The 23,965-nt window shown below is 43.6% G+C and overlaps 1 long non-coding RNA gene across 1 annotated transcript; it reads left to right on the top strand.

Annotated features, from left to right (window-relative positions):
* Window positions 1–12,026: 12,026 nt before the first annotated feature.
* Window positions 12,027–23,700, top strand: LOC147602140 (uncharacterized). The gene is made up of 2 exons (XR_015257567.1): window positions 12,027–13,750; window positions 21,781–23,700. It is a non-coding gene; the product is annotated as an uncharacterized LOC147602140 (long non-coding RNA).
* Window positions 23,701–23,965: the final 265 nt, after the last annotated feature.

Below are 23,965 nucleotides of genomic sequence, written 5' to 3'. Positions count from 1 at the left end.
GGCTGCATTCTCCACTTTTCTTCAGAAGACTAAACCTTGGCTGTTTTATTTATAGAGTGGTTTTCCTCATTAATGACTGAAGGACCCTTTCTCTCCATTGTACAAACAGTTGAGTAGCCGGAGAAGACTAATTGAAAACCAGACAGGAAGAACCTTGTACGGGAAGGCGTTTGCTACAACAGGAAATTAAGAAGCTGGCAGGAGAGGGACTGACTTGTTTTGAGATAAAGACCTGTTTATATTCTGAAGTGCAGCTTGACCTCACTGTTTGAAAGCTATAATTTTCTGCAAGGGAGAAATGTCAAGAAAAGAGCATTGTACCATCATCAGCTTCAAAACTGAATTTCTGTGCATGGCTACTCTTGTTCAAGAATCCAAAATCAGAACAAAAGGACTTCTTATTCAAAAACATTGCCTACTGAATAATCAAAATCTGACATGGCTTTTCTTGCTTGAGAGTCAGTGAATGCTCAGAAGTAAAGCTCTCATGTTTTGAAATGGCCTTTAAATCACTGTGTCTCTTTTTTTTTTTCTGCATAAGATCCATGGCTTTAAGAAATTGTAGATATATTCTGCATATCCATATGATCCGCCATATTTTTGCATTTATAATTACCCTATCTGACTAAAAATTAAGGAGACGCAGTACAATTAAAATCTGAATGCAATTAGTGTGTAAGGATGTAAGGATGCAGCTGCTATAGGCAACAGATATATCTTCAAAAAATAAGCCAAGCAACCTGAATTTTTCCACTGGGGGACTTCATCCACAGCGTTTTTCAATTTGTTCAGCATCTGCAATAATCCTCAGCAGCTGCAAGTACTCTGAAAACTGGAAATCAACTGGATGAGCCAAGAGCCTATTGCTAAGAAAACATTGACATGCTTGCATTGCAAAAGCATCAAGGTAGATATTTCCTTGATTTTTTTCGAGGCTGTATATTGTATCCAGACAGTTTTGGCCCTAAAACTGAAACAGCCTGTGGGAAACTTGAACCTCTGACCATTTCTTCTGCTGTGACCCTTTTGATCTCCTTGATCTCCTGTAAGTCTAAGGATATTCCCAGCATTCCCTGAGCTTCTCTTTTTCTTCTCTCTGCATCAGCTGCAAAGTGCCTCAGTTTTCCTACCACCTGCTTTTTAACGGGCTCTTTCGATTTCTGGCCAACTCAGATATGAAGCCTAAAATAGTGCTGACAAAACTGCTTACAGGGAGTGTAGCTGCAGAGATATATTTGAACTCAGGAGTCAAACATTTACAGAAATTGAAGCTGAAACTCACTGCGAGACATATTTGTGGTCTGTCATCTAGTCATTTACTTGCATTGAGGGTGCTTATTTTGACATACGAAGCGCAGAGCTTTCGTATCAGGATACTGTACTCCAGCAATCTAAGACTAACCTCCTATGGTCAGGAAAAAAAAAAAACAAAACACACTGCAAGGAAACCGTCTTGAAGCATCTCTGTTTCCCTAAAGCTGTGTCTGCATGAAGTCAATAGCTGTGCCATTTCCTGTACGAAGGACTGAAGGGGAAAAGAAATGAGTAATGTCTTAATAGCTGCCATCGATGTGGGCTGTCACGAACCATTTTAGCAGCTAGATGTAGTGCAGAAAGAGTCATTTTCTGTGAGGAAACCACAGGGTACAGAGCTTTAGGAAACAGTGTTCAACCACTATAAACTGAGCAAAAATGTACCACAGCGTCTCCGCTGAATGGGATTTGTTGCCCAGAGAATCATTTCACAGACGTGCTCTGGTGAGGAACTGTGAATCTTTGAGCAGTTTTCTTTTCTCAGTAGTTTTTAAATATAACAGCAAATTCTTTGAATATTAGACTTCTGCCACCTGAAGTTTCCCTGACTCCGTAGCTGGTTGCCTGCATTTCATCTGCTCACCTAGACTGCTGGGCTTAGTTGTGTGTGTTTACAGGAGAGCTGATGTACTGATTCCCAGAAATGAGTGGATTTAAGGCAGTGAATGGAACGGTACGGCTGAGAGTACTTGAACTCCTGAGGGAGTCGTGCTCTTCACTGACCGCTCCCGCCTCAGCCTGGGCTTTGCGTGGTCTCTTTCCTTGTAAGTGGTATGGACAGTGGAAGGAAAGGAATGGTAAAAACAGAGAAAAGTACAGGGTAGGAAAATATGGAAGACAGCCACAAAAAAAAATTGAAAGATGTTACAAAATCTTAAACCAAGAATAATTTTTTTTTTTATTAAGCTAAAAAGTATTTAAGTTGGCAATACAGTGATGCTTTAAATGCTTAGATGTATAAATTTCTGAACAGATGAGTACCTGTATAACACCATCTTTTTTGTTGCGTGTTTCTATGTGAAAACAATACAGACTGGCAGTGATCTGCTCCTGTGGGGTGGTTGCAATGACACATGCACAGTGACTGAATGTCTCCTGATAGGAAGACATGTCTCCCTGTGAAGGGACATAACGAGCCTCCTGCCAACAACGGAGCTTCTCCCACGTTGGTAGAGAATGATGTTTCTTTGTTTTTCTCTTTCTAAATGCAGTAAGTAAAAACTTATGTTAGACATTGATGTATTAGAAACTGAAACCGAGTCTCTTTACCTTAAAAAAGAAGCAGCATTTTTAAGGTGTAATGGATGGCACAACAAATATGCCCTCATAAAAAAATAGAGTAACAAAATGGTCAATCACAGTCCGTATATAGACACAAGAATAAAGACACAGTTTGAACTAACATGTTTAATTTTTTAATTAGACTGAAACTACATACATCACTAGTTAGGGGAGCTCAGATGGTTGATGGAGACTTGCTAAGCCACATGATGCTTAAAACAAATGTTCAACTATCTACCGAATTTAAATTTCTTTTCCTACCAGTTAGAAATGTAATGAATAAAAGCCTTATGCGGATGCTGCAGTTGATCACTGAATACAACAGTGCTATAGTTTAACCTGCTGCTCGTTATATACAAGTCTGCTCAAATTAATTTTTTATATATCAAAAGGAAATCACTCAGCAAGTTATTTTGCCATTAGTATGCCCTTTATGCACACAAAAACACCGACAAACTGTATTCCACATGTACTATATTGCACAATGTTATCACCATGATAGAGATGTAAATGCATTGGGTCATTCTGATACTGGCAAGTCTATGAACTATTGAATAAATAACTCTTCCCCTGCAGTGAAATGATACATAAGCCTGTCTGTCGTTGGAAAATAATGAAAAATATACATGCAAGGGAAGCTGAAGCTTGACCTGGAAAGCTAGTGCTTACCCTGTATATGGCAAATCTATTTTATAGTGTAAAGAGATCTACTGCTGAAGTAACTCTCCTGAGGGAAGGATGGGGAAAGATGAAGTATTATGATCTTTTAAAAAGTCAGAATGGATTTTAAAGAATGTTGATGGAAATAAATTATATTAATAAAACTTCACATTTCAGATATAAATTATCTTTTCTGTAGTCTCTAATGCATTGGCTTTGTCGTATAATAAAAGGATTGCAACTTTGTGGATTATGAATTAAACTGAATAATTCATATGAATGTCACTCAGATATTTTCCCCACTAATTGTGGTGATCCAATCCCATTTTCTTCTACCTTGCTACCAGACAGTCATCAGCTAATGGATTAAAATATATGCAGCAGATTAAAATGGTGATGTTACAGACTGTTCACCTAGATTAAAACAAAATGTCTGTAAGGATATTAAGGAATTACATATAAGATTAATAACAATGATGAAAAGGAGGATGAGGTTTTAGTACAAATATGGAGATCAGCCTTCACTCATACATGACCTAGGCTATCATAGCATGGCAGCCTGTATTCATAACAGATACGCCAGAATTTTGTTTTGAGGTGTGCTCTGACTACCTTTAAAACCACATTTCACTTCTTCCCTGACAGCGAGCTGTGGCGTACAGGCACAGGGCACTGCTGCAAGGTGCCTTTTTGAGCACTAAAGACCCCCCCGTGCCCAACTTTGCCATTAGGCACAGTAAAACCTGTCACTACATGTGGAGGGATGCAGCCCAGGAGGCACTTCTGGAGGCTGCCCTTTCAATCTGGTGGAGACCAAGCCGCCCAGTAACATACTGGGACTGAGAGTCACCGCTCAGGTGTTGCACAGTCGCCCTGCGGCCATGGCTGCATGTGTGTGTGTGGAAGGGCTGGGAACAGAACCTGCCTCTTGCCACTAATAGGAATAAAAGCCTGTTGGCCATGCTGGCCAAATTCTCTAAGTATTGATTAAAGAGATTTAGAACCCAATTAATCAGACGTGAATTACTAACCTGGGGAATTTCTGAAGCTCTAACAACTCAAGTGGAAAAAATTTGATGTATCTTCGTAATACTCCTGTATCTAGATCTCTCTCTTTACAACCAAAGAGACCAATAAAATTCCTGAACATCATCACAGCCAGGGAAGCCAATTTTCCACATGTTTTTATCTTCTTTGGAACTTAATATTCTATGTAGCAAATTCTAAGAACACCTTCTCCTGTCCAGGCCCTGATGTGTCAGGCTTGGTGGATAGCAGATATCAACAGGATCATATTGTCCTTTCTGTTTCATATTTTTACCTAAGACATGCAGCATTATCATTTATTACTTTTTGATAAATCACAAGTGTGCTACTTAGCTTATGTGGAAAGCATACTCTACCACGCAATCCGTAGGCTACCACAAAATCTTCATAAAAAGGATTCCTAGGAGCTGTGCAATTGCAGTTTCAGCTGTAACAGGAGATAGGATGGTTTGTTCACATGATTTCATAAGGTGAAATAGGTTTTTATCCCTACACTAATTACCGAATCTGACAGAAATGTACACACACATACACATACACATACACATACACATACACAGAGTATGGCTCCCCTTCCTTACATCCTGCCTACTTAGGTACCCTGAATCTTAATTGTGTTAGGCTGAGGCTGAACATTTCTGAAAGTCATTTTCTTCAGAGAAAAAAAAATAGACATTAATTGTGCCTAAGGGCCAGATGCAGACCAGAAGGGTAGCAGCATGAAAAATAGACACTTGACTTTAACACAGTCTTCTCCTATTGTCTTCTTACTTGGAATAAAATTTTCCTCCCTTGTCTTTTCTCACCAGTATCTCCTGTTTCTTGAGGTACAAATCTCTCATTTATTCTCCTTCTGGCCCTCTGGACACAGCAACCTGTCCTTCACACAGCTGGCCGCCAGCAGAGATCTGGCCTGGAGCACAGGCATTTAGATAACCAGGGAGCTCTGTAGGGACAAGAGGTGGCACTGGCTGATGAAAACCCTTCCAAAAATAGGTAGTCCCAAAAAGACCATGTTTTGTGCATTTCCTTGCATAAGAAACACCTCCTGCTTCCAATCACTGCCCAGGGACAGAGACCTTGTTGGCCTCCTGGGGCAGGCTCACAGCCTTTGCCCCCACTGCTCTGAACTCATGACAAGGTCCAGAGATAGCCTGTAAGCAGCAGCATCCTCACTTAGAATGCATGGGGAAAGGGCAGGAAGCAGAAATAAGAAGATTAAATTGTGACTGAGCAGAAAAAAAATTGACAGATGTGGAGAGAAAACACCCCAGGTATCCGGCATCTCATCACCAGTAAATAACGGGACCTTCTGTCTGCTGACTTTTCTACTGGTACAATAGCAGCACTTTACGTGTAATACTGAATGAAGAGGCAAAGGTCAAAAATTACTAAAGAAAGTAAAGTGAATTCAAGGTTAGGAAAAGCAAGGGGCAGCTTCACTGAGATTTTTATACTTCCTTGTCATTAGGCTGGCTTAATTTTTAATGGTTTAATTTTTTCAATAGCTAACTCAATGTTTGGAAGTACATCCATTACATGCAATTCTATGTCAGTTAATAAACCTAACCATTTTTTGAACTAGCCGGAAACTTTGCTTCAGCTATTCACTGATCATTATTTGAGTGGCAAATTGCCTCCTCTCACTTGGCATTTTTTTCCCTTTGCTGTCTGGCTGAAACTTCTAAAACTGGAAAAAAAGAACTAGTGAAAGTGAGCTTTTCCACTGAACTTTCATATATAATCATAGAGGTTACAATTTGAAAATTACGCTTCGTTTCATTGCAGATTATCCAATATTCATAGATAACTAAGAATTCAGCTCTGAATGTTTGGCTCATTTGAGTGGCCAAGTCTGATTATCTTGAAGGTGAAGACAAGTGGGAATAAACTTCAGTTATGAGAGTGACCCATATTGTCCTTGCAAACCATTATCTTAAATACAGAAAGGACCTTTCACCCGTGCCACAAACATATAGATGCACATGCCCATGCCTCTCCATGGAATTCCACCCTTATGGATGAGCTAGCAGTGAATATGTAGGAGCCTGTGCTCTGACTTTTCAGCATTGCTGAACACCCGCATAATGCAATCACTTTGAATTGGCTGGTGTGGTTGAAACTGAGCGTATTAGTCTTTGGACCATATAAAACTGCACTTGTTTTTGTTAGCTTGCACTAGCTGCTGTCTTGGTTTTTTTTGGCACTATGTCAAGCAACTATAGCACTCGCTTTCCTTTACTTTGTGTTACTGAAGCAAAGGAATCAGCATAACATGTGGCATTACTTCAGTATCAAAGACTGAAGAGAAACAGTTTCTTCAACAGCCTGTGTTCTCTGCAGCTTTTAAAAGGAACGTTTAAAATGTTTGTCAAAGCCTTTTTGGTCTCACTCCACGGTATAATTTCACACACCATTTGTCTGCAAGGTTGAACAGGGGGCAACGGTATCAAAAAGTTCCAGCTAAAGCAGTGGAGAAAGGGAAAGAAAGTCAAAGCCTCAGCAAGCAGAAAACAAGGGCCTACTTTTGTCCTGAGATCTGAAAAAGTCTTAAAAATCTTGGTGAGGTAGGAGTGCTAAACCAGGGCTGACCCAAGCAGCTGGAGGACCAGCCCCGAAGGGAGAGGGCAGGAGGAGGGCAGCAGACCCCCATCCTCCCCTCTCACACCTGGATGGAGTCTGAGGATGTCTCTGCCCCACCACAGCCCCAAAACCACTGGATCACCCCACGCTCACTGTGGGCACACCATGGAGTTGACGTTCCTCTGCACTTTTGCAAATTTTTGAGGCCTCCAGATGGCCAGAAGTGCTGGGCAGCTGTGCTGTGCTGGGCCCTTCTGATACTGCCCCTGATGTCCCCTTGGCCCCCTGGTAAACCTGCTCCAGTCGCACAAAGAAGGGAAGCTCTCGGGTCTGTTTGACGCTTAGTGATGTAATCTGGCTGGAGATGTGGTTTTGGCATGAATCTCTATTTGCAAGGGACTTCCTTAATTATTTTTGGCTAAATGCCTGGACTTTTTTATAAGGCAAGTTTGTGTGTGGAGCCACTTACCTGGTTACCCCATCACCTAATCCATTCTCCCTCCTGCCTTTGGTTAGCTTTACATCAGAGGACAGTCTGTTTCCCGAGGGGGAAACTTAACCCCTCATCCCAAAAAAGCATTGTGAGAAGAAGTATGTTAAGTACTGTGAGGTCTATAGTGTGGTGCTCAGCTCTCTTCCATGGGAGAGGAGGCCGGGCAAGTCCTAAGGAGTCATCACAGCACTCCGTAAAAGAAGCAGAGGCATTTTTCTCTATTCCCCCTACCCGATCATATACAGGCTTCGCTTACCTATCTGAGCAGAGCACTGGTTGGGTGATGGTCACCCAACTGCAGGCACAAGGGCACATTCCCATCCCTGGCTCTGCCCAGCAGTTTCTTATGGCTCCAGCGGAGCAAGACTCTTTCTCAGGTGTTCTCCCTCTGCCCAGCAAAACCTGACACCAGCGTGACTAGACGGAGTATTTTCTGTAACCAGCCTTACTCCAGGGCCTGACAGTCAGAAGTTAAAAGCTATTGAAGGAGAGCTTAATAACCACTCTTCAAGGCTTAAAACAATCTAATCAGTGAAAAGCCTGCAGATCAGCTTCACATGCCCTTTATCATGATGACTGCAATCATAAAAATGGGTCCTGGCTTCAACCTTCTGTCTCCATCTCAATGGATGGTGTGTCATGACTTCCCGTATGGTGACTTCTCTTCCCTGAGCGAACCTCGCTGCATCTCTCCTGCATCCTGAGGGCAAACATCAGGACACTTGAGTTTCTTCCAGGTAGCTACGCAAGCATCATTGAAACACACAACAAAGCTTTAAGGTTATTTGGAGTGTTTCTTAAAAGTTTCTCTTTCTCTATTTTTTTTTTCCCCCAAAGCTTAACTGAACTTCAGATCCCTACAAACCTCTCCCAGTAAAGGAGATTTAAGGATATGACTAGAGGAGCTGGTCCTGAAAAAAATGAGATGTGGGATCCTTCTTCACTCCTCATGGCAAGACTAGCACAACAGGGCTATAGTTTTGGGGGTGGCTTTGCTCTGTGTCAGTGTATTGCAACAGCAGTGTTGCCCTGGCTGGAGGATCTCCTCTCGCAGTGCTCTCCACGCTGCTTTCCAGCACACTGCTTTCCCATGGGCTTTCTGTTGGGTACTGACAGACAGCAGCTCCAAGTACCCTGAAATGATCCACTTGACAATATCTCACTTCAGCTACATAGCACTCCCGTGAGAGATATTTTAGCACATTTAATCAGTAGTGTTCATTAGTAATGAATGCAAAGCCTAGAGATAACTGTGGTATACATGGATAGGAGATCTTTCATCCTCTGTATGTTTCCCTAAAGAAAGTACATCTCCATCATATCTGTTCACCAGTGGCAGTAGGACACTGTCTTCCCCTTCAAGGAAGCTTTAATTATTTAATGCCTGGGAAATTAAATAGATGGTCTTATTCATTCTGATATACTGCAGGCAGGTTTGATTTAGTAGGGAAGAAATAGCTGATTATTCTGCTGAGAAATTAAAATAGCTAACAGCAAAATTCATTAACTACTATATTAATGAACAAGTGGCTCTAAAATTAATCTGAAATCTAAATTGAAACGTATGTGGATGGGTGCTTGAATGAACATCAGTTGTCAGGTTAAGCCTCAAGTGAGACTGGTGGTTCTTTAATGGTTTTGATGAGTAGAAACTTCCCTTTCTTTGACTGATGAGAAGATAAATCTCCCTCCCTTTGTACAAACCCAGTTCCCTGCATCAGGTCTTATGTGAGGTGAATCAGCCTTTCCTTGCACAGCATCCAGAGTGACCCCACTCAAATCAGCAAAATTAAGTTGTTAATACACAAGGAAAACAGTGAGTCAGAAGGCGACCCAGAGCCTCCAGTCCCGTATCCAAACAGGACCATATGCCCTCTGTGAATAAGGATACCCACTTTATCCACTTTATAAAGGTAATGCTGGCTTAAAAAATGAAGTGCTTCTGTGATTCTCTCACACATTGGTTGTGTTAGGTAAAAAAAAAAAAAAAATCAAAACCAGTTGGATCGGGACCAGATCCAGACTTTGTCCTGTTGGCAGTTACATGGGGTAACACAGATTTATGCAAGTAAAGGATCCAGGCCAGCTTCTTGGGTTTTGAGAAGAGCTGTGCTTGGAAACTGTCCAGGGTGAACAAAGTTCTGCCAACACATAGCTACTGCAAAGGAAGACAGAGAATTTAAGGAGGAAGACATTCACATCAAGAAGCTTGGGAGCTAGCAAATCATAGAATCATAGAATCATAGAATGGTTAGGGTTGGAAGGGACCTTCAAAGGTCATCTAGTCCAACCCCCCTGCAAGGAGCAGGGACATCTCCAACCAGATCAGGTTGCTCAGAGCCTCATCCAGCCTGCCCTTGAATGTTTCCAGGGATGGGGCATCCACCACCTCTCTGGGCAACCTGTGCCAGTGTTCCACCACCGTCATTGTAAAAAACTTTTTCCTAATATCCAATCTAAATCTACACCCCTCTATTTTAAAACCATTACCCCTCATCCTATCACAACAGGTCCTACTAAACAGCCTTTCCCCATCTTTCTTGTAGGCCCCCTTGAGGTACTGGAAGACTGCTATCAGTCTGGGGAACATATGCCTCCTCTTCTCCAGGCTGAACAGCCCCAACTCTCTCAGCCTGTCCTCATAGGAGAGGTGCTCCAGCCCTCTCATCATCTTCATGGCCCTCCTCTGGACCTTCTCCAACTGATCCATGTCCTTCTTATGTTGGGGGCTCCAGAACTGGACACAGTACTCCAGGTGGGGTCTCACCAGGGCAGAGTAGAGAGGGAGAATCACCTCCCTCGACCTGCTGGCCACGCTCCTCTTGATGCAGCCCAGGATGCGGTTGGCCTTCTGGGCCGCAAGGGCGCATTGCTGGCTCATGTTGAGCTTCTTGTCCACCAGCACTCCCAAGTCCTTCTCCTCAGGGCTGCTCTCAATTCATTCTCCACCCAGCCTGTATTTGTGCCTGGGATTGCCCCAACCCATGTTCAGGACCTTGCACTTGGCCTGGTTGAACTTCATGAGGTTGGCACAGGCCCACCTCTCCAGCCTGTCAAGGTCCCTCTGGATGGCATTCCTCCCTTCCAGCGTGTAATCTACTGTAAATCTACTGGTTTGCTCCTCTTTTTTGTTACAAAGTCTGTATTTCTGTCTTATTCTTTGCAATAATTGAAAATGACCAATGAAATCTTGTGCTAAAAGCATTGGTTGGATTTTTCCAGCAAGTTCCTGAGATGACAGGGGTTTTCTTTACCTCCCTGCAGGAACTACCTCCCACACACCCTTATACACTGCAGAGAAAACTTTTTTGCAGAAATAATGGAGAGCTGTTCTTACAGATTACTTGAATTTATGAAGGTCCTAGTGGCTTTTTTTTTTTAAACAGCTTGCCACAGGGATGTGGCAACAGGGCATATCTGGATCTCTGTTTGTTAACAGAGAGCTTTCCTTTGAAAGTAAGCAATTACAAAGGTGGGGGGGGGGGCTGTTTTTCACATGGAAGGATAAGGCTTTCTCAATAGACAAACAGGAGAGAGGTGCACAGTCTAGAGAACTCTTCTGTAAGTGTTCCAGATTTATTTTTCTCTATCAAATATCTATGCCAGACTGTTTTAGTGATTCATCAGAGACCTGAATATTGAAGGCTGGGGAACATATGCCCTTCTGAGGGAAATAAAACAGACTTAATTTATTTATGGTTTATACTGAGCCTGTTGCAAATAGTAGCTGGCTGAGGTTTTTTTCAGGTTCGCATGAGGCTATGTAAGCCTATGCATCCAGAAGACCTATACTGGCATAAAATCTTCTCCATAAAGATAAATAATGAGTATTTCTGTTACACTTAGTATATGCAGGACAGACAGAGGACTGAATGCCTGTCAATCACCACAGTAGGCAACAAAAAGTAAGAGTTTTTTCCGGTTCACCGTTATCTGTATTCCTTAGAGGCTCTGACCTTCATGTAACATCTCTTTAGTCCTGTAGGCACATATACGTCATATCATAATGGCTTGTATCTGTAAAAACATGCCTCTGTCACTGCGTGATTTCACTCCTAATGAGTGACCACTAGAAGAACAGGGGTAAGTGGATCTGCAGGACAGACATGAGCAAACATCTTAACTCAAAGCTGGGGTGAGCTTCTTGTGCCCTGCTTTCCAATTTTGTTTAGAAAACCCACCTGGGCTGCACGTGTGACAACACATAGTAAGACACCATGGCCTGACTATGAACATTACTTTCTTTGGTGTTTGTTACTAATCTATATTTTTCTTTTTTAACTGCAGCTGCAGGTCAAGACCCTGGACATGTCCTGGCAGACTGCCCCACAAGTGACACTGCAGGGAAGACATCTGCACATAGGGATGCTATACATACAGTAAACGTGCTAGAGATAAGCAGATCCCTTACTTTGCAAGGATCTCAATCAGGGGTTCCTTACAAAGGCTGAATTCACAGGCAGCTCCTGAAAAGCAAGACGTGGTTGTAGGCTGTGCTCTGCTGAGAATTGCGTATTGCTGTGCTGGATTGTGCCACTACTCTTTGCAGCCCATGTGAGCCTAGCAGTCAGCCTTCCTCTCAGCCTCCTCTGGCTGCAGGTCTGCCATGATCGGTTCCCACCCACCTGAATCCTTGACAGATGTGCCAGACCCACATCCCTGTCTGCTGCCTTACAGCAGCATCACTCGGGTGAGAGAAAGGGACAGGACAGCTAACATTTCCCCGCCATTAATTTTCCCTCCCACAGTCCCCCTGGATGGCATGGGCACAAGAGTGTGGAAAAAACTTTCAAAACAGTGACTTGTAATTTCCCCCACAGGGTCTTGCACAGGAAGGTTAGGGACAAGGGAGAGGAGTGTACAAAAAGAGACACTTACCCATTCCTGGCAAACTGCTCTCCTCTGCAGTTCAGTAAATATCACACTTAGACTCCCCCAAAACAGTGAGGGTATGATGTTTTATTTAGTGCAAAAGCACCTGAAGAGTTGTCAGCGTCTTGCTCCTGCCCCACATGGCCCACTTTTTCCTCTAGCTGTAGGGCCATGCTGTGAACGCAGAAGTGAGGGATCTAAGTTCAGAAAATAAGCTTCCCAGAGAGAGACAAGTGATGCTTTCAACATGATCATTTCGGAGCTGGCCTTGCTATGCCCTCCAGGAAGAGCTGCCTTGGGAGAGGTGAAAGGACCACATGGGGAGTGAGAGGCTGGGATCCGGATAGCACCTGGGCAAGGGGAGAGTGTGGATGGGCAATGGTGGAGGAGGGACCTCTTCTGGCAGCTTGGCCACCACTGGAATAATCTCTACAAGAAAAAATGTGTGCAGCTTTTCAGCACACATGCCTGCCTGATGGAGAAAGAAAGGAGGAGCATCTGTTTTGGGAAATTCACTCCCACTCACATGCATTTCATGTCCAGGTAGGCCCACAGGCAGGTACAGAATTCTTCTGACCAGGAAGGGAACCCATCACCCTGGTGAGAGCAGCCCATGTAATTGCTGGGAAGTCCAGAGAGCTGCTCCTAATGCACAAAAGACAGTTGCAATTTTTTTTCAGAAGGGGACAGAAGAGGAGATGCCCTGCATGCTACAGTCTGTACTGCCATCCAGATAACACTGGGAGTCATACACACAAAATAGACTATATTGGTTTCAAAACCATCAGCATTAATTAGAATGGTGTCATCTGCTCTCATACATTATTCCCCATTGCTGTTTCTTTCCTCTTATTTCATTAATTAATTTTTTTTTAGCATTAGAGTCCTTAAAGCAAGCTGCACTGCACTTAGAAAGCTATGGTTTCTCTTTTGATTAAAAAGAGCGTGGTAGTGAGGCACCCATATATACTGAAAGTGTCTGAAATGGAGAACAAAAAAGCTTGGCCAGAGGAGGAAAAAGTGTTGCAAAAGCCTCCTAATAGCTAAACACGACCTTTATTGGCAAAGAGGAGCCTTGTTTCTCCTCACGCTCTGCATTCCAGAGTGGTCCAGGGTCAGGGAACACCTCGCAGGAAGGGTGCTGTGAGCACTCCATCAACGGAGAAAATGGCATCACCCAAATGAGGACTCTGGCCAAATGACTGCAGCACCTCAGCAGACTGGTCACAAAATCAGAGTAAATCCAGCTGCACCTGTGGATACCAAATGGCACCTGGATGTGTTTAGCAGGCCTCTGGCAATTCCACCAATGAATGGGGTCTCACCATCGCCTGGTGCATCTACCATGAAACCAATGAGGACAGGAAGAAGCTAAGAGGAAAAGTTGCTCATTAACTTATGATGATTCAATATTTTCACACAAGAATGCAAGTGGTGAAGTCAGTTGCTGTCCTACAATTAGGCTGAAACGGGAGGAGCCTGGAGGCATTGTATTCTGGGGTGAGGAAAGTTCTAAAATCCACCTTTCTCTTTTGGTTGGCGCTCAGTTTGTTTTTCTGTGGCGTGGATGCATGCATATGTGTATGCACATGCACACAGGAGGAACAGAGGTACTCATGAGTAAAAAGCATCACAGATAGAACTGGTCAAAAATCCAAAGTGTATCTGATGAGTGGGACTTATGTTCCATTTTTTTCTTTCCTTTTGCATTTGAAAGGCTGGGGTTTTGTGCTATTTTAATTAAGCAGCTGGAGTCATGCATCAATGGATGTATGTGTGTATGAGTTTGGAATTTATCTATATCCTAAATCTATTTTATATGCATGCATAAATGTTGTACATACCCTAACATCAATGGTAAGAGGCCTATTTAACAACTTTTAAGAAAGATAAGCAATTAAAACTTAATAGAAGACAAAGTATATGCAATTTTTCAGTCATTTCCTTTGGCAGTATTTTATGCTGGAGGCAAAGAAAGTGCCATGGAATCCTGCTGAAATGCAAAGCTGTCATGTAAAATGCCACATTATCCATGCACGTCATATCTCCAAAACCTTGCAATTTTTACAACATGCTGAGTACAATTTAATAAAGAATCTTCATGCAGGGTCTGTTGTCAAAGAGTGTGCTTTTCTCTGCATGCAGCAGCTAATAGTAAAAAAAAAAAAAAAAGGTAATCCAATAGCAAGCAGAAAATCTGCAGCCAGGCTCCTGCAAAGCCTCTGAGATGCCAATTAAAAAAGATTAAATAAAGCAGAATGTAATTTTGAGTTATTATTTCAGAAAACACATCCATAAATTATAGAGCGCTGTTCCCACCGGAAAGTTGCAGAAGCTGTGTGCCAAATGCAAGCACATTAAGGCAGTGGTGTCTTCGCAAGGGACTATCAAATAGGAAATAATACTGTTCTAGAACAAAAAAGAAATTATGTTAAGCAAAACCCACTACAATGATCCATTTCCTTTATTTCACAATAGAGGCATATCTGCATGCAGATAAAGGAAAACTTGCAGAGTTCCTGTCCAGACTGGCTAGATGAAATTGCATATTTTTTTTCAAATAGATGTGACAATCCTTGATGGTTTTTGTCACTATTGTGACTTGTGTGACTGTTTCCCTTAGTTTCAGTACACAAAAGTTTGGCCAACCCTGGATATCAATTTGATCTTCAGATGGGGAAAAACTCTTCAGTAGGGCCTGTTGTAATAAAATGAGGGGTAATGGTTTTAAAATAGAGGGAGGTAGATTTAGATTAGATATCAGGAATTTTTTTTTTTACACTGAGGGTGGTAGAACACTGGAACAGGTTGCCCAGAGAGGTTGGTTGATGCCCCATCCCTGGAAAAGTTCAAGGCCAGGTTGGACGGGGCTCTGAGCAACCTGATCTGGTTGGAGATGTCCCTGCTCCTGGCAGGGGGGTTGGACTGCATGGCCTTTAAAGGTCCCTTCCAACCCTAACTATTCTATGATGTAAAAGCTGAGTGAATTAAGCTGAAGGACAGTGTGTTGACAGTGCTAGTAACAGCAATACTATGTTGCCCTGTAGCACAGGTACAGGGCTGGCCCTGCCTCCCCATCCCAAATTCTGGCCATTTATCTGTGGCAGGGCATGTTTGAGCCTCTCAAGCTTGCTAACCACTAGGGTTTGAAAAATCAGCCTCTCACATCTCCAAAATATTGCTTATGCTTTGAAATTATTCAGCCATGCTGCTGAGAGAGAGAGAGCTTTGCTGCTCTGCAGACCGAAGAAGTAAGACCCAGCACCTCGGGGGAGGCACTGGAGCTGTGCGAGGTAGCCCGATTGGCTCGCGTGATTACCAGTGCTTCCAAGAAAAAGAGGCGAGTGGTAGTAGTGGGTGACTCCCTTCTGAGGGGGACGGAGACACCCATCTGCCGACCTGATCCACTCTCTCGGGAGGTGTGCTGTCTCCCGGGGGCTCGTGTCAGAGATGTTACCAAGAGAATACCTGGCCTCATACGGCCTACAGACTATTATCCATTACTGGTCTTTCATGTGGGGGCCAGCGACACAGCTAGCAGCAGCCTAAGAAACATCAAAAGGGATTTCAGAGCCCTGGGTTCTACAGTCAAAGACTCTGGGGCTCAAGTGGTATTCTCCTCTATCCTCCCGGTCGAAGGGCAGGGGCCTGAAAGGGCCAGGCGTATCTGGCAAGTCAACTCGTGGCTCAGGGAGTGGTGTTACAGCCAGGGCTTTGGGTATCTTGACCATGGGGCGTGCTTTGAGAAGCCCGGGCTGCTAGGGCCGGATGGCGTACACCTAAACAAGAATGGGAAGACTGTGCTTGGACGTAGGCTTGCCAGACTTGTCCGGAGGGCTTTAAACTAGTGTTGCTGGGGGAGGGGGAGCACAGTTCAGCCCACGGCTATCGGCATGGCGCCAGTGCCAGCACCAAGCGCCCAGAAGTCAGGGAAGGATCGCAGGTAGGTGCAAATAAACCTAATCTGCGATACCCACCTTTCTTACAGGGGACAACGAATCCTAGCACAGGAGCTGGCGGGGCTTATCGACAGATCTTTAAACTAGCTACAAAGGGGGAAGGGGACAAAACAAGGCCCTCGAGGGAAGAGCCCAGGGGAACGGTGCTCGATCTGGGGCTGAGGCAGCCGTCTCGGCTGAAGTGCATGTACACCAATGCACGCAGCATGAGTAACAAACAGGAGGAGCTGGAAGCGATTGTGCGGCAGGATAACTATGACCTGGTTGCCATTACTGAAACATGGTGGGACCACTCCCACGACTGGAGTGCTGTGATGGAAGGCTACAAGCTCTTCAGAAGGGATAGACGAGGAAGGAAGGGTGGTGGTGTGGCCCTTTATATTAAAGACTGCTTTGACGTTGAAGAGCTTGGGGTTGGGAATGATACAGTTGAGTGTCTATGGATAAGGATAAGAGGAAAGGCCTGTAGGAGTGACATCGTGGTGGGGGTCTGTTATAGACCGCCTAATCAGGATGAAGAGAAGGACGAGGCGTTCTATGGGCAGCTTGAGCGAGTCGCGCAATCGCCAGCACTCGTTCTTGTGGGAGACTTCAACTTCCCTGATATATGCTGGGAATATCATACAGCGCACAGGAAACAGTCCAAAAGGTTCCTAGAGGGTGTGGAAGATAGTTTCCTTATGCAGCTGGTACGAGAGCCTACCAGGGGTGGTGCCCTGATTGACCTACTCTTTACTAACAGAGAAGGTCTGGTGGGAGACGTGAAGGTTGGGCACTGTCTTGGGCAGAGCGACCATGAAATTGTAGAATTCTCTATTCTTGGAGATGTCAGAAGGATCACTAGCAGAACGGCTATCCTGAACTTCAAGAGGGCGGACTTTGACTTGTTCAGGACGCTTGTTGCGAGGGTCCCTTGGGAGTCGCTCCTTAAGGGTAAAGGGGTCCAGGAAGCCTGGATGCTCCTCAAGATGGAGATCTTAAAGGCACAAGAACAGGCTGTTCCTGAATGCTGTAAGGCGAGCCGTAGGGGAAGAAGACCGGTGTGGATGAACCAGGAACTATTGTTGAGGCTCCGGAAGAAAAAGAGAGTCTACGTCCTCTGGAAGAAGGGACAGGCTACTTGGGGAGATTACAAAGAAGTTTCTAAGGTATGCAGGGAGGAAGTTAGGAAGGCAAAAGCTCAGCATGAACTCAGATTGGCCACTGCAGTAAAAGAGAACAAGAAATCCTTTTACAAATATATCAGTGGTAAGAGAAGAAATAAGGAGCATTTACACCCTTTACTTGATGCAGCGGGGAATGTGATCACTGAGGATAAGGAGAAGGCTGAGGTCCTCAACGCCTTCTTTACTTCTGCCTTTAATAGGCAGATCAGTTATCCTCAGGGCACTTTATGCCCTAATCTGGAAGTCTGGGATGCCAGGCCGAGTACACCCCCTGTGGTACAGGTGGGACAGTTCGAGAGCTCCTTCTCCATCTGGACTGCCACAAGTCCATGGGACCGGACGGGCTCCATCCTAGGGTGCTAAGGGAGTTGGTGGGGGTGATTGCCGAGCCGCTCTCGGCCATCTACCAGCGGTCCTGGTTATCTGGGGAGGTCCCGGAGGACTGGAGGCTTGCCGATGTGACTCCCATCTACAAGAAGGGCCGTAAGGAGGATCCGGGGAACTACAGGCCTGTCAGCCTGACCTCAGTACCTGGGAAAGTTATGGAGCAAATCATCTTGGGTGAGATCACTCGGCATATGAGTGGCATCCAGGGGATCAGGCCCAGCCAGCACGGGTTCACGAAAGGCAGGTCGTGCTTGACCAACCTCATTTCCTTTTACGACTGGGTGACCAGACTGGTGGATGAAGGAAAGGCTGTTGATGTGGTCTACCTGGACTTCAGCAAGGCCTTTGACACGGTCTCTCACAGTATTCTCCTAGGGAAACTGGCTGCCTGTGGACTGGGTAGGTATACCCTTCTTTGGATAAAGAATTGGCTAGGGGGCCGTGCCCAGCGGGTGGTGGTTAATGGAGTCAAGTCCAGCTGGCAGCCTGTTACAAGTGGTGTCCCCCAGGGGTCGGTACTTGGGCCCATCTTGTTCAATATCTTTATTGATGACCTAGACGAGGGGATTGAGTGTACCCTCAGTAAGTTTGCAGATGACACCAAGTTGGGTGGTGGTGTTCATCTGCCTGAGGGTAGGGAGGCCCTTCAGAGGGATCTGGATAGGCTGGATCACTGGGCTGAGCTGAATGGCATGAGGTTCAACAAGGCCAAGTGTTGGGTCCTGCACTTTGGCCACAATAACCCCATGCAGCGCTATAGGCTCAGAGCTGAGTGGCTGGAGGACTGTGAAGAGGAAAGGGACCTGGGGGTGTTGGTTGATGCTCAGCTGAACATGAGCCGACAGTGTGCCCAGGTGGCCAAGAGGGCCGACGGCATCCTGGCCTGCATTAGAAATAGTGTGGCCAGCAGGAGCAGGGAGGTAATCATCCCCCTGTATTCGGCACTGGTGAGGCCGCACCTTGAGTATTGTGTTCAGTTTTGGGCCCCTCACTACAAGAAAGACATTGAAGCCCTGGAACGTGTCCAGAGAAGGGCAACAAAGCTGGTGAGGGGTCTGGAGCACAAGTCTTATGAGGAGCGGCTGAGAGAGTTGGGATTGTTTAGTCTGAAGAAGAGGAGGCTCAGGGGAGACCTCATTGCACTCTATAGCTTCCTGAAGGCAGGTTGTGATGAACAGGGGTTTGGCCTCTTCTTCCAGGCAACAAGCAGGACCCGAGGAAATGGCCACAAGTTGTACCAGAGGAGGTTTAGATTGGACTTGAGGAAAAACTTTTTCTCTCAAAGAGTGGTGAGGCACTGGAACGGCCTGCCCGGGGAGGTGGTGGAGTCTCCGTCCCTGGCAGTGTTCAAGAGGCGGCTTGATGAGAAGCTACAGGATATGGTTTAGTAGCTGTGGCAGCAATGGTAGTGGGAAGACGGTTGGACTAGATGATCTTATAGGTCTCATCCAACCATGTGATTCTATGAAAACAGAAAGACAAGACAGGCAGATAGAAAGAAGGAAAGACACAGAGAAATATTTTCAAGACAAACAAAGTGAACTTTGCAAGTTTGAAGTAATGTACCAAGGATGAAGTGGAAGCTTTCCAGTGCTAATGGAGAAGAGAATTCTTGTCCACAAAACTGTAATTACTGATTTTTATCAATTGCCATTACAGCAAGTAGTACAATATCTGTAAGAGGCATTTAAGCACTTTCATCTAATCCTAGGACATCACTGCTACAACTGAGTTTAAATGTGTGACAATTTTATATACGGAAATCATGTGACATTTGGCCACTACAGGACCTTTAGGAGGTACAGTTTCAAACTACTGGAGCATTCATGTAGGAAATTACCAATTACGAGCCCAATTGCCACACTCTTCAAACGTACTAAAATGTTCCTAAAAAGGATGTAGTATTTCTAGCATGTATGCTCTCATTCACAGTGATTGCCTCGCCTCAGCATCCAGCTTACTCAGTAATGCAGGTAGAACAGCCTCACACCAAACAAAAAGTAGGTGTCTGAGAAGCTGTATGTTAACATTAATACCAATTGTTATAAAAATGCAATCAATAATTTGTAAAACTGATAAATACTACCTCACGTGAAACCATTGCAGTGACAAATCTGTGCTTCCTTCAGTATCCATTTAAGAAAGGACATATTAAAAATGACAAAGTTCCTACGACACTGAATTCAGAGGTCAATTTTGATACCTGATTACAGAGAGGAAAGTGCAGCATTTCAGTAGTTTGAATGTCTTTCAGGTCCCTGGTGACTGCATTTAGATGCTGACATATTCAAAATTATCCAGCTGACTCAGAATTACATTACAAAATGCAGAAGTACATCTGCACGGTGAATGTGCTTTGCTCTCTGATGGCGAATTTATGGTGCTATATAAAGGGTTAATAATGATTTCACAAGCTACATAAGTAAAACATACAGTAACTGTACATCACAATATTCAAACTATAGGTGACAAATTAAAAACAAAATCTAAAAATTAATTGCTATGAGGTTACAGTTTTCAGTGTTTGGATTTATGAAAGTATGTGTTTATTTTACATGTTACCTGCCCATACAGTGCCCTGGATGTCTCTGAGAAATTTTTATTTAATTCATCACTGAGGAATCCCAAGTTACAAGCCACAATGTGTCACATCTAAAGGTTTAGAATTACCATTAATTTAATATTGGATCTCAAATACAGAGCAAATATCTCCTAAAAAAGTGTACAGATCCCTTAACATCTAAAGAGGGCTTATAACCAATACGAATGTAATACTGAATTTCAAAATGAGTGAGAAAAAATTAATTTGTAGTCCTTCTATAAAGACAGAGCAGTTGCAGAAATCCCAGGAGACTTTAGACTCGATATTCAGCTGTCATGAAATGATGCAGCTTTATATGTGCTGTATGTTGTCCACTATGGAAATTTTATAACACAAAGAATGATAGAGCTCAACTCACTCTAATATGAATAATTCAGTACATAAATCTAAAGGACGAACTGCTCTGAGGGAAAAGGCAAATTAGGCTTGTATTACTTCTTGCTTTTCTTATGAGTAAGTCTATTACATATGTAAATGTGTGAATTTAAGATCTTGTAACTGTTTGAATACTCACTTCTGTGCCGGAAGAATAAGGAACAAGATTTTTGTCTTAAATCCATGCTGATCTGGTTTGATATTGTTATATGTGGATATAACACAGACAGGTGTATAACCCACACATTTTGTTTAAAGTGAGAGGACGTGTGTCAAATTATGGCTCCCCTCGAATCATCTGGCTGGTGCTGAGGGATATGAATGCTGTATGTTGACTTCCCTATTCTCTAACTTGATGACGTTAATTCTTACTCATCCCATCCAATTATCCTGCCTCCTAGTAATATGCGGTGACAGGTTAACAGCATGTTAATCTAGCCAAAGAACTGTATAGAAAATATATGGTTTTGCCTTTTTTCTTCTTACACTGAACACAAGTGGGATACCTCTTTGACAGTGGTGCGATGTGCAGGATCCAGTGAGACATGGGAACTTAGATGGTAATTGAAAACATGAAGGTAAAGGACCGAGATCATCCATTCAACTTCACTGGAGGTAGGCGGCTAACATCATCTGATGATTCACTTCACAGATTTTTAATAGAGCAGTCTATTACACAGCAACCTCTTATGAAGTTTTTATCTCTCTGCTATTACAGTAATGTCTCAGTGCTTCTGGAGTGTTAAAAACATATTTACCCTCATAAACTGCTAAAGTAAGAAAGTGCTCACTTTACAGTTAGAGACACAGTGTACAAGTACACTTGGCATCCTCAGTACTGAAGGAGTTTAAGCACATGCAGTTTGGTAAATATGAAGTCCTTTGGAGCATCTGTGCCTAAATTCCAAACAGAAGTGCACATGAAACCTGGAAGGTGAGGGAGCAAGGGAGGACAGAGGACTAGCCTTGCTTCTTCTGAGTTTCAGATGCCCACACCTCAGTTATTTACCTGCTTCTGTTTCTCTTTCTGCTTTATTCCAGCAAGCAAAATTCCTGGGACTAATTGACCTCCTGTGCTAGGTCCAGTGAAATGCTTGGATAACCCAGTATCCCATCTTTAACAACTAAGGCATGTGAAGAAGGGTCTTGTCACAGCTATATATTCCCAAATTCTGACAGCAAGTCCTTTAGAATCGTGCTATGATCATGTTTCATAGCTGCTTGCAGAGCTTTCTTTACTGACTCTACCTGGCTCCTTTTTGAACTCCTTCAGACTTTTGCCCTCCCAATATCTTGCAACAGTAAAGTCGTTAGTTTTATTGCAAGCTTTGTGAAAAATATACTTTATTTGTTTTAACTGGCAACACCAAGAGTTCATTGGGTGCACTCTGTTTCTTCTATAACAAGAAAAAAGTGGACAGTTATTCTCTCTTCACCACCACTGCATTCTGGTTTGTTTTGTTTTTTTTTTCCTAACTAAAACATTCAAGTTGCTTTGATTGTAATTATTTTGGAAAAATACAAAAATATTCACCCAGTAGTGACATTTTGGGGAGAACTATTTCTAAAGATATGATAAAAAAGCAAAGTTAATAAAAGTAATAGGATCTACAGATAACCCGCAATTTATACAGTATACTTTGATCATATAGAAAACAAACTCTAAAACTAGAATTATTCTGTATTTTTTCTAACACAGTAAGTCTTTGTTCTTCATTAAATAAGAATTATGACACCTCCATAAGTTAAACAATATTCATAACTTGCAGGCTTGCCAAGAAGTCCTAAAGGAAAAACCAATTAAAGAAAGCATTTCTGTTGGGAAAGCTCTTGTGCACATGGGTAGTTAATGAATTGAAAATGGCTACTTGTGTGCAGTTAAGTGTATGCTTTCTTCTTTTCTGAACTGGAGCCTTCCCAGTGATACAACTACCACTAAGACTCAGTAGTACAATAAACAGAAGATCATTACATTACCTACAGGAATTTGACATTCAATTCCTACTGAATTTCAACATCCTGCTCCTTTAGCAACCTTTCAAAACCCAACCTTAAGCAGTTGACCCTATGCTTTCGCAAAATGGAATAAAACTTCTTAGCATGTGTCAGAGACTGAAAAGGTTAATTAATGTCTCAGCATCGCTAGACGATGGAAGGAACTGAGCAAAACATTGACAAAACGCAATGCTAAAAACTTCAATAACTGTGATGGAAGGAACCAACCAAAACATCAACGAACCGCAGGTGTCTAGACAGATATCCTGTTTTCGTAGCTGGAGCAGCAACACATGTATAAAAGCTCCAGAAACTGCGAGATGGGGTGTCTTGTTTTTGTACACCTCCCCCGGAACAGAGCCAGACCCTGTGCATGAGCTCAGGCCCTGGACAATACCAAGCATGCACAGCACTGCCAAGTGACTGCACAATGGAGGCCAGCTCTGGTGGATGCAAAATGACTTTGTGGACACTGTCTTGCTGGACATTAGACAACCTGCTTCAGATAACTGCACGGCTTACAAAGGACAAGCGGGCCTTGCATTTGCAGAGAGCTAACACCCACCACCATGGAGACAGATCAACAGGATGCAGCAACAACAAGCTAAACCACAGGCAGGAAGCACCTGCCCTCTTAAGATGGAAGGACTGGTGAAGGCCCCCAAAACATCAGGAAGGAGGGGCTGATACAAAGGACTACAAAAAGGGTCGCCGCATGAACCCGTGTGTGGACCTCTACCCGACTCAAATGGACCTTCGGGACGCCGATTCTCCGTGGTGGCATTTTCATCCTTTTGAGACGCCCATCCCACCCACTCTTTAAGACGGACTTTCAGGACGCTGACTCTCCGTGGTGGTATTTCCTCCCTTCTCTTTCTCTTATCCTCTCTCTCCTCTCTTTCTCTTTCTCTCCCCACAATTACCCTTTGTGTGTGGATGAAATAAAGAACCAACATATGCGTTTGACACTGTTGTGTCTTAATTCTGTAACCAACAAATTCATACCTATGATGACCGGACCTTTATCGGTTCGTGACAGCATGTTCTTCCCACACAAAATGTCCCTTGGATAGAGCTCGATACGTGTCAGATGCCATACACGGTAATTTCTGGTAACTTTAGCAAATATAGACATTAAATGGCAAGCATTCTAGAAACCATTAAATGTCTGTGGTCTTGCTAGTTAATAAGAAGGAAGATGATGTTCCATTACATGGCATGTACATCAGTC

The sequence above is a fragment of the Chlamydotis macqueenii genome, chromosome 1, assembly GCF_036417535.1.
Source record: "Chlamydotis macqueenii isolate bChlMac1 chromosome 1, bChlMac1.mat, whole genome shotgun sequence".
NCBI lineage: Eukaryota > Metazoa > Chordata > Aves > Otidiformes > Otididae > Chlamydotis > Chlamydotis macqueenii.
The sequence above is the reverse complement of the archived record's forward strand: the minus strand, read 5'-3'. Positions and strand labels throughout refer to the sequence as shown.